At 35.8% G+C, this 9,388-nt stretch overlaps 1 pseudogene; it reads left to right on the top strand.

Annotated features, from left to right (window-relative positions):
* Nucleotides 1-7,463, top strand: part of LOC101649171 — an 11,029-nt pseudogene extending 3,566 nt beyond the window's left edge.
* Nucleotides 7,464-9,388: the final 1,925 nt, after the last annotated feature.

Raw genomic sequence — 9,388 nt, 5'->3', positions numbered from 1 at the left:
CGCTTTAGTGAGTGCCTGCTGTTTTCATGTTTCCGTCTTCTTGTTCCACCTCCTTCTCTGTTCTTCAACTTCTTCCTCTGCTTCCCCCTTCTTCTATCCCCTTGACAAAATGAATGTGTTCTTGTCCAAAAAACTAAGTCATTTATGTACTTAGTTGGTAAAATATGTTGGGTAGGATATTTTTTTCTTTTTCAAAGCAAACTTCTACTGCCATCTTTTCTGAGCCTGGTATACATTTTTCCATTCTGGTATTTTCTGCGTAGTATTCCAAGTTAATTTCATGGTTTTGGGTTTGCATGATGTCTTAGTTTCCATTTATGTTTTGCTGGAGTTTATTTCTTAGTAATTTAAAAATTACTAAGAAGTTAAATTTCTAGTCTTGCCTTTCTGAAAATGTCCCCATTTTACGTTCACCCATGCTTAAAAATCTAAAGGAGGTAAGATTCCCATATTCAAAAACAAATTGCTCAGAATTTAAAAACTTTGCTGTTTGGTTTCTTGTATATTATGTATTAAAACTCTGATATCTTCCTCAAACTCATCCTTTTTTTTCATATTCCCTTTATTGACATGTCCTTCTGTGTTCATTTTAATTGTGAACTTTCATTAAGATGGATCTAGAATCAGTGTGGCTCTATTTACTATATTACATTTTAGTTATTTTCTATCTCTGTGGAGGCTTTTCATAAAACATGTTACATTAATTCCTCTCTTTCATTGCCTCTTCTTTACTTTACGTAAGTCTTATTTTAAAAACATTGGCCCCTCTAGAATGCCTTTCATACCTTTCATGCTTTTTTATTGTTGTTTTTTTACTCTCTGAACTATTTTCAAACCCTCTTTCCAACCCATCTATCTATTTGTTGTATTATTGATGGTACTTTTATAATTCTTTTCCTTAGTCTTGATTTATTTCTTACATAGAAGCTAGTTTTAACTCTATAGGTAAGATTCATTTTCTGAAATACTTAAGAATATACTTTAAACTCTAAATCACCGTCATTGAGTTGATTCCAACTCATAATGGCCCTTTAGAATGGGGCAGAACTCTCCCATGAGTTTTCCTGAGACTTTAATTCTTTGTTGTTGTAGGTGGGTGTGACTGAGTCCGTTCTGGCCCACAGTGACCCAATGCACAGAAGAACAAAACACTGCCCGGTTCTGTGCCATCCTACCGCTGTTCCTGTGCTTGAGAGCATTATTGCAGCTATGGTGACAATCAATCTCCTTGAGGGCTTTCCTCTTTCTCATTGTCCCTCTGCTTTACCAAACATGATGTCCTTCTCGAGGAATTGGTCTCTCCTGACAGCATGTCAAAGTATTAAGACAAAGTCTTTCCCTCCTGGCCACTAAGGAGTAGTCTCACCTTGCCTCTTCCAAACAGATCAGTTTGTGCTTTTAGCAGTCCATAGTAAATTCTATATTCTTCTTTAGTACTACAACTCAAATGCATTGATTCTTCATTGGTCTTCTTTATTCAATGTCCAACTTTTACATGAACATGAAGCAATTGAAAATATTATGATTTGGGAAGGCTCACCTCCATCCTCAAAGTAACATACTCAAAAGATGTCTTGTGCAGCAAATTTACCTAACACCATGTGTCTGTTGATCTTGTGCCTGCTATTCCCATGAGCATTCATTCTGGATCCAAGTTAGACATAATCCTGGACAACTTTAAACGTTTCTTCATTTATCATGATGTTGTCTAGTGGTCCACTTGTGAGGATTTCTTTACATTGAGTCAGAATCCATACAGAAGGCTGCAATCCTTGATCATCATCAGCCAGTGCTTCAAGTCCTCCTCACTTTCAGCAAGCGAGGTTGTGTTTTCTACATATTGCAGGCTAATAAGACTTTCTCTAATCCTGATGCCATATTCTTCATCATGTAAGTCAGCTTCTCTGATTCTTTTCTCGACATACATATTGAATCAATGTGATGAGAGGATACACTTGTGCTCATTTTCAGCCAGGCAATATTCCCTGGTTCCGCTCACACAACTGCCTCTTGATCTGTACAAGTTCTGCGTAAGCCCAATCAAGTGTTCTGGAATTCCCATTTTTCTTAAGGATATCCATAATTTGTTATTTCCACACAATCTATGCCTTGGGCTAGTCAATAAAAGCAAACATACAAATAAACATACTTCAAGTATTATCCTCTTTGAGTCCAGATCCATCTGGTATCAGCAATGATATCCCTCGATTCACGAACTCATCTGAATCTGGTCTGAATCCTGGCAGCTCCTCGTCAATGTACTGCTCAAACCATCGTTGTCTTTCTCCCTTTCTTTCTTGTTTGTCTTCAGTGCCCTTTTGTTTTCTTAGTAAACGAAGTCCTTGATGTCCTCCCATAGCTCATCAGGTCTTCTGTCATGAATGTTCGATGTATCAAATCTGTTCTTGAGATGTTCTCAAATTTCAAGTGGGATAGACGTAAAGTAGAACTTTGACTAAAACAAAGTGGACTTGTTTTAATGTTTCTTAACTTAAACATGAACTGTCATATTAGCAGTTGATGGTCTGTTCTACAGTTAGTCCTTGGCCTGGTTTTAGCTGCTGATATTGAGCTTCTCCATAACCTCTCCACACATATGCTGTCAATTTGATTTCCGTGTGTTCCATCTGGAAAAGTCCATGCATATAGTCGACATTTGTGCTGTTGGAAAAAGGCATTTGCTATGAACAAGTTGTTAGCCTTGCAAAATTCTGTCTTGCCATCTCAGTTTTATTTTTATCACCAAGATTATATTTTCCAACTAAGGTTTTTCCTTTTTATTTCCAAATTTTGTATTCATGTCTCCATTAATTATCATTGTGTCTTGATTGCTTGTTGGAACAATTTCAGACAGAAAATGTAGGTTGAATCCTACCATTTCTTCATCACTGGTTTTAGTGGTTGGTGCATAATTTGAGTAAGAGTTGTCCTGATTGGATTTTCCGAACTACAAAGAAACATAATCTATTATAAACAACATTGTACTTCAAGATGGATTTGAAATGTTCTTTTTTGTCGATGAATGCAATGCCATTCTTGATTGTGTCATCCTCTGCATAGGAAATGTATGATTTTCTGATCCAAAATGGCCAATACCACTCCATTTCAGCTCACCAACACCTAAGATATCAATCTTGATGTGCGTCATCTCATTATTTACTACTTCCAATTTTCCTAGATTCATATTTCCTACAGCCCAAGTTCTGATTATCAGATTTTTGAAGTTGTTTCTTCTCATTTGGAGTCATGCCCAGTTATGAATGGATGCCCCCAGGCTTTCCCCCTACAGGTGTTCATGGTAACTTTACTTTGAGAAGGCAGCTCTTCCTCCGTGATATTACAAGAGCCTTCTGAGCTAACAAGGTCATCTTCTAGCCCTGTCTCTCGCAATATTGTGTTTCGATTCACTAGGCTTTCAGTAGCTCACAATATTTTGATACCATGAATAAGGTTTTAAAAGTCTAATTCTTATGGAGTGGACAGATGATACCTTCTTTGCAGTCTTTCAGAGGCTTAAAGTTCTGTGGAAACTTGCTCAGTTTGGGTGACCCTGCTGATATTTGGAATACCAGTGGCATAGCTTCCCGAGTCACAGCAACACACAGCCATCACAGTGCAACAGACTGACAGAGATTTAGTTTTTAAGTAAGTAAAACCCAGAAGAGTAATTGGATTATAGTATTGTAGTATATTTAATTAACAATAAAATAGAATAATTTCTAAATTAAAACGTTCATTGTTCTATACAGAGATCCGTGGTGGTTTAATGAGTTAGCTATAAAGTTAGATGAACTGCAAACTCAGCAGTTCAAACTCACCAGTGATTCTGTAGGGGGAAACGAGGCATTCTGCTCCTACAAAGCCTCATAGCCTCTGAACCCCCAAGGGACAGTTTGACTCTATTCTAGTTGACTCTCAAGCCCATAGCAGTGATTACCTTATACATTAAGTCAATTCTGAGTCATAGCCAATCACGGTTTTAGATTATAAATAATATTTATATGATGACAATATGATAGATTTCCATCTTTATAAATATGAATTATATTCCCCCTAAATAAGACTTTCACCACTTTATGTCAGCAAAGACATCTTGTTGGTTCACTGAAAGCTATGATCTCAGAGATCTCTGCCAGTATTAATTGTTTTTGCTACTATCTAATCCCATGGTTGTATGTCATTTTAGTTTTTTCTTTTGATCCAATCACTTCTCTTTTTCAAAATTTACAAGTGAATTTCATGTTCTTTTCAATCAAGAAATGAGATTTAATCTCCCCGCTAAATATGTGGAATGCCCACAAATAGGGAAAATTTATTATTCTTCCAATTGTGCCACACAATCTGTTTTTATATCTTGGAAATAACAAGAAAGATCAAGATTATTGAATATTTATCAGCAATTGAAGAAAAACATAATAACATCACTATGCCATCCGGTTTGCAAACCACAGAGAAATCCATGATCTCATTTGCGTCTTTGACTTAGTCTGGAATGTGAAAATGGCAAATGTAACGCTCTCTTTAGAGATGGGAACGAGGGTACAAGAGGTATAGAGGGAGGAACTACAATCCATCCTAGGATGCCAGATCCCAACCCCATTTACATGTTCCTTAGCTTCCCATTTCTAAATTTGGCTTTATATTTTCTAATGTCAGCATTAATGCCAGTCAGTGTCTATCTGCGAAAAATCTTGTTATGTAAAATTCATTTTACTTATTCAGTAAATTTTCTTTTTTTTTTTTTTTATTCAGTAAATTTTTATGAGCTCTTGCCATATGTGAGACTTTAGGCTAAATAATAGGGCTATCATGCCACAAAACAACAACAACAAAATGTAGTCCCAGCTCCTATCACATTTGACCTATAGAAAAGTGTGGCATTTATCAAATAATTAGAAAATCAAATAAAATAGGTAGACTAAATACTACAGAACTGAAGCACCAGAGCCTAGATGCTGTACTTGGGATAGTTGACCTAGGCAGAGGGGCTGATGAAGGCTTTCCTGAAAATATGACAGTGATGTTTAGATTTGAACAGTGAGTCAGAGTTACTATGTGAACAGAAAACATGCAAAGAGATCTTTGACAGGAAGATATTTGAGAGCAAACAGAGAGTAAGAAAAGAAGCACAGTTCTACTCATGAAACTGATAGGAAGACTGTAATTTCACATGAAATTTGAAGAAATAAAATGGCCAGACTGTGCAGCGTTAAAGAATTTATGTTAAAACATCTTTATCTGCACTGAAAGAATAGTCGGAATTCATGATTCCATTTATATGAAATGCCCAGAATAGTTAAATCCATTGAAGCAAAATAGATTAGTGGTTGTCCAAGGATGAGACATGAAAAGAATGCAGAATGACTGCTACTGGAAATAGGGTTTCTTTAGGGTTCATAAAAATACTCTGAATTAGTAGTAATGGTTTTCCATTTTTTAAATGTTTATAACCAACAACAACAATGAATTATATACATGTTAAAATAATTAATGTTCTGTGTAAGTTGCATTTTAAGCATCTATTACTTAAAAGCTGTAAAAAAGAAAGTATGAATAATTTTGAAAGGTAACTTTTCTTGATCAGACTAGAGTTCTTCAAAGATCACTGTGAGTTCACTTTGAGAAATAAATTTGGAAGTAGAAGGAAGAGATGATTGTAGTAATCAAGTTAAAATATTTTTAGAAAGGAAAACCAATAAGACTTAGTGATCAGTTGAGTATATGCGTCAACTAAAAAGAAGATGCCAAATGATGGCTTCGTTTTTAACTTGAACAAAGACTGGGTGTTGTTACCATTCACTGGCGTTTCAGATATTAGAGCAACATGAAATATTGAGTGGAGGAGGTAAACATCAAGTTCAGCCCTTTAATATATTCAACTTGAAGCTCCTTCGAGGTAAAAAAAAATGAGAATTATATATAAGTATGGAGCTCAAAATCAAATTCTTAATAATGAACAAATTTATGAGTTTTCTACTTGCAGATTAAAATAATAGTCATGTATATAAGTAGAACAATGTGGGATAGAATATAGCTTAAAAAGAGAGGGCATAGGACCAATCCTTGAATGGTAAACCCTGTTACCCAAGTAGAAAGCACAATTGCAAGTTTGTAATGAGAAAATTAGGGAGAAATCAGAGTGGCTATTTTTGAAGTCAGGAAAAATATTTCAAAAAGATGAACGTACCACAATGAAGAATGAGAAGTTAAGTAAGATAAGCATCAGACCTATCTATTCTAGGAGCTCAAAGAGAGATGCTAGCATTATTAGCCGTGGTTTCATTCATGGACCAATTACACCAGCTGCAGGTTGCAGCAGGTTAAGAGTGAATGAGCAATAGAGAAAGAACTAGCAAGAAAAAAGTTTCTCTGTTTGCTGCTATTTTTAAAATTAATTTGAGGAGAAGTGAGATAGATCAATAGCTGCAATATATAGTGGACAGAATATTCATTATTATTTATATTTCACTGCACTCTTCTGGAGAATATTTTAAAGATAGTGAAAAATATTTATCTGAGTGATAAAGGAAACACCGCCAGAAAAAAGAAAGATTAATCCACAATACAGGTTTTCTGAGACCACGGGAATGACAGACTCCAAAGTCCAGATGGAAACAGAAAATTAGACCCTCCAACGGAGAGAGGAAAACAGCTCAAATAACTGGCTGTCAGACAGCCTAGAAGTGTGGTATTTGATACAGTGCTGGTTCCACCAGATCTCTCAATTTGGTCTTTAGGTAGATAGGCGGAAAATTGCTTAAGATAGGAAAGTGAAAGGAAAGCAACAGATGATTATTAAAGGTATGCTAATAATAGAGAGCACATTATCACATGAAAAGAAATTGAGATACTCAAGAAAAAGAGAAGAAAATAAAAATGAGATGATAGATAAGATACCTCTTTCCCACTTTCTCCAGCACTATTAGCTACTCTGATCCAAATATGCTATGGATAATAAAAATAGCTGTTTTCAGGCTAAGGTTTTTTTCTGTTGCTTATATAAAGTGATAGACAAGGGAGTTTAAGATATTGAGCATATTAAAAACTATGAAATAACAACTAAATAATATGGAAATATTTTTATCTTCCATTCACTAATTTTCCCCTTTAGTCAATAATAATTATGTCACATTTTAAATTTTCCTTTGTGGGTTGTGGGTATTGGGTATTTTTGTTTGTTTTTGTTTATAAACAGCCTACAGATATAAATAGATCATCTGATTCTTTCGTGCAGGCTTAATGTTTTTGAACTTTAAACATATTACAAAGTAAAAATTATGGAGTTTAGGAAAACTCACTGACCATAGGGAGAACTCAAGTCTAAACTTAGCCTTTCCATAATTGATAACTTTCTTTTTTTATCGGTTTTCCACAGCTCGGAGCTGACTGCAAGTGATTTCGAGGTCTCTACCTTGTCTTTCGAGATTCAACGAGAGCATCACCTTTCGTGGAATTACATCTGACTCCTCCTTGCTTCATTTCGCATCAGTTGCCACAACACCAAATGGAACGCTACCACAGTCTCTACACGACTGAGGTGAATGTTCCTATGCAACCGCTCTACTGGTTTCTGATATTCTCTTTTTGTACTTTCTTCAGTTGTTGCCCATATTAAGACCTCGATAAATATGTGTAATTTGTAATCAAGTGTCTATCTTTATTACAGTAGAACCCTAGACCATGATGCTAATCAATTCTAGAAGGAGCGTCGAGATGGGATGCAGTTGAGTTCCAAACAAATTTTTGCCATAAGAAATAACTGAAAATGGATTAGTCCTCTCTGGACCACCAACTTTAAAGTTTATACCCTAACCTTGCCTTTTTATACAAAACATGACACAGAAATTTCAAAGTAAATAAGTTCAGAGTTAAATAATATCATTTAAATAAGAAACACACCGTTAAAAACGGTTTTAACAACTACAGTTTGGCCCATACCTTGAGATACATAAAGATCTGGCTCTGTGGACATGGACGTGGAGAGGAGGGATGGAGAGTCACTGTTTGGAAGGGGAACCCCCTTCCATCAACTGGTAGTTGCTTTTCAGGAAGGTTTTTGCCCCCCATCTTTGCCCTTTATCACTAGGGCCTGGCTGGCTATCTCAAAAAAAAAAAAAAATCTGTCTAATGTGGTCTGCTGTTGGCATTTTCTTAACTGTTTTCTAAAAGGGTTTACTAATTTATCATCAACAATATCAATTAAGTAGGTTAACAAGTTCCTTATCATGATGATTCTTTTCAAAAAACTCTTTCTCAGGACCCATGTTCATCTAAAAACAGTACAGGAAGCCAAAAAATTCAAGAAAATTATAGCAAAACACTTGGAATACAGCTGCAAAAGTTTTAAACAATGGGCACTAACAGTGCCAGAGACAGAAACCCTAACTGCTTTGTTTCCAAAAATCACCTGCGTCAGGTCGGACTCCAGTGATTCGTTTGAGTTCTGATGCAAAACTTTATGACATTCCACATCCAGATCCAATTATGTTGAGTACTGATGTGGTTGAATACTGGGGTTCTACTGTATTTGGTGCGAACTGTTTCCATGATAACGCAATATAAAATAACAATAACAACAATAAAAGACTTATTTGTGACAGGCAACAACAAGAACAACCAGCTCATTGCTATTATGCTATATGTACTTTAGCGTGTTTCCCTGACCAAACGGAAGGAAAGTTCCTGTATAACACCTTTAAAGAACGTCACTTTGATGACCGATGTGCGCTTAACCCAATCCGCAGTTTTTCAAGCACCTCGTATACATTCTGAAGCTAGATAATGTAAAATACAGAAAGCATTGATGTTTGCAAATTGTTGTGCTGGCAAAGCCTGCTGAAAATACCATAGACTGCCAGGAGAAAGAACAAAGCAGAAGAAGCTAGAAGAAATGAGATCAGAATGTGCCCATGGAGAAGAGGATGGTTTTTAGACAAGATTTTAAGTCCCCGGATGTTACTCTGCCTGGCATCTGCTTTTTCACCACACTTTGCTACAGCACCCAGATCTTCAGTGATTATTTCATGAGGGCAGGTATTGAGTAGGGCGATGTCGTAAGAATTCATTGTTCTTAGACTGGGGAAACAAGTAAGAAAGGCTCAAAATCTATTCATATATCTATGGCTCGCTTTAAAGACATTATTATTAATTTTGTTGAAGGACATTATAAATTATCCTTGTGGGGTAGATGGTAATTCAATTGATATTACCATTAATTTAGCCACTAGTATAGAATATAAACCACTATTGAGAGAAAGTATACATGTATAGGAAAATTGTTTAGGCCATAATACATGGATTGTGGATTTGCAAATGTTAAAAATTTAGCCATCTAAATAAGGTGTCAGCTAAATCCATATGAAAGCACACCAGCATGTGTGACCTAAGA

Source organism: Echinops telfairi, unplaced genomic scaffold, assembly GCF_000313985.2.
Source record: "Echinops telfairi isolate 266 unplaced genomic scaffold, ASM31398v2 ScPeMD7_3533;HRSCAF=4204_0, whole genome shotgun sequence".
Taxonomy (NCBI): domain Eukaryota; kingdom Metazoa; phylum Chordata; class Mammalia; order Afrosoricida; family Tenrecidae; genus Echinops; species Echinops telfairi.
The sequence above is the reverse complement of the archived record's forward strand: the minus strand, read 5'-3'. Positions and strand labels throughout refer to the sequence as shown.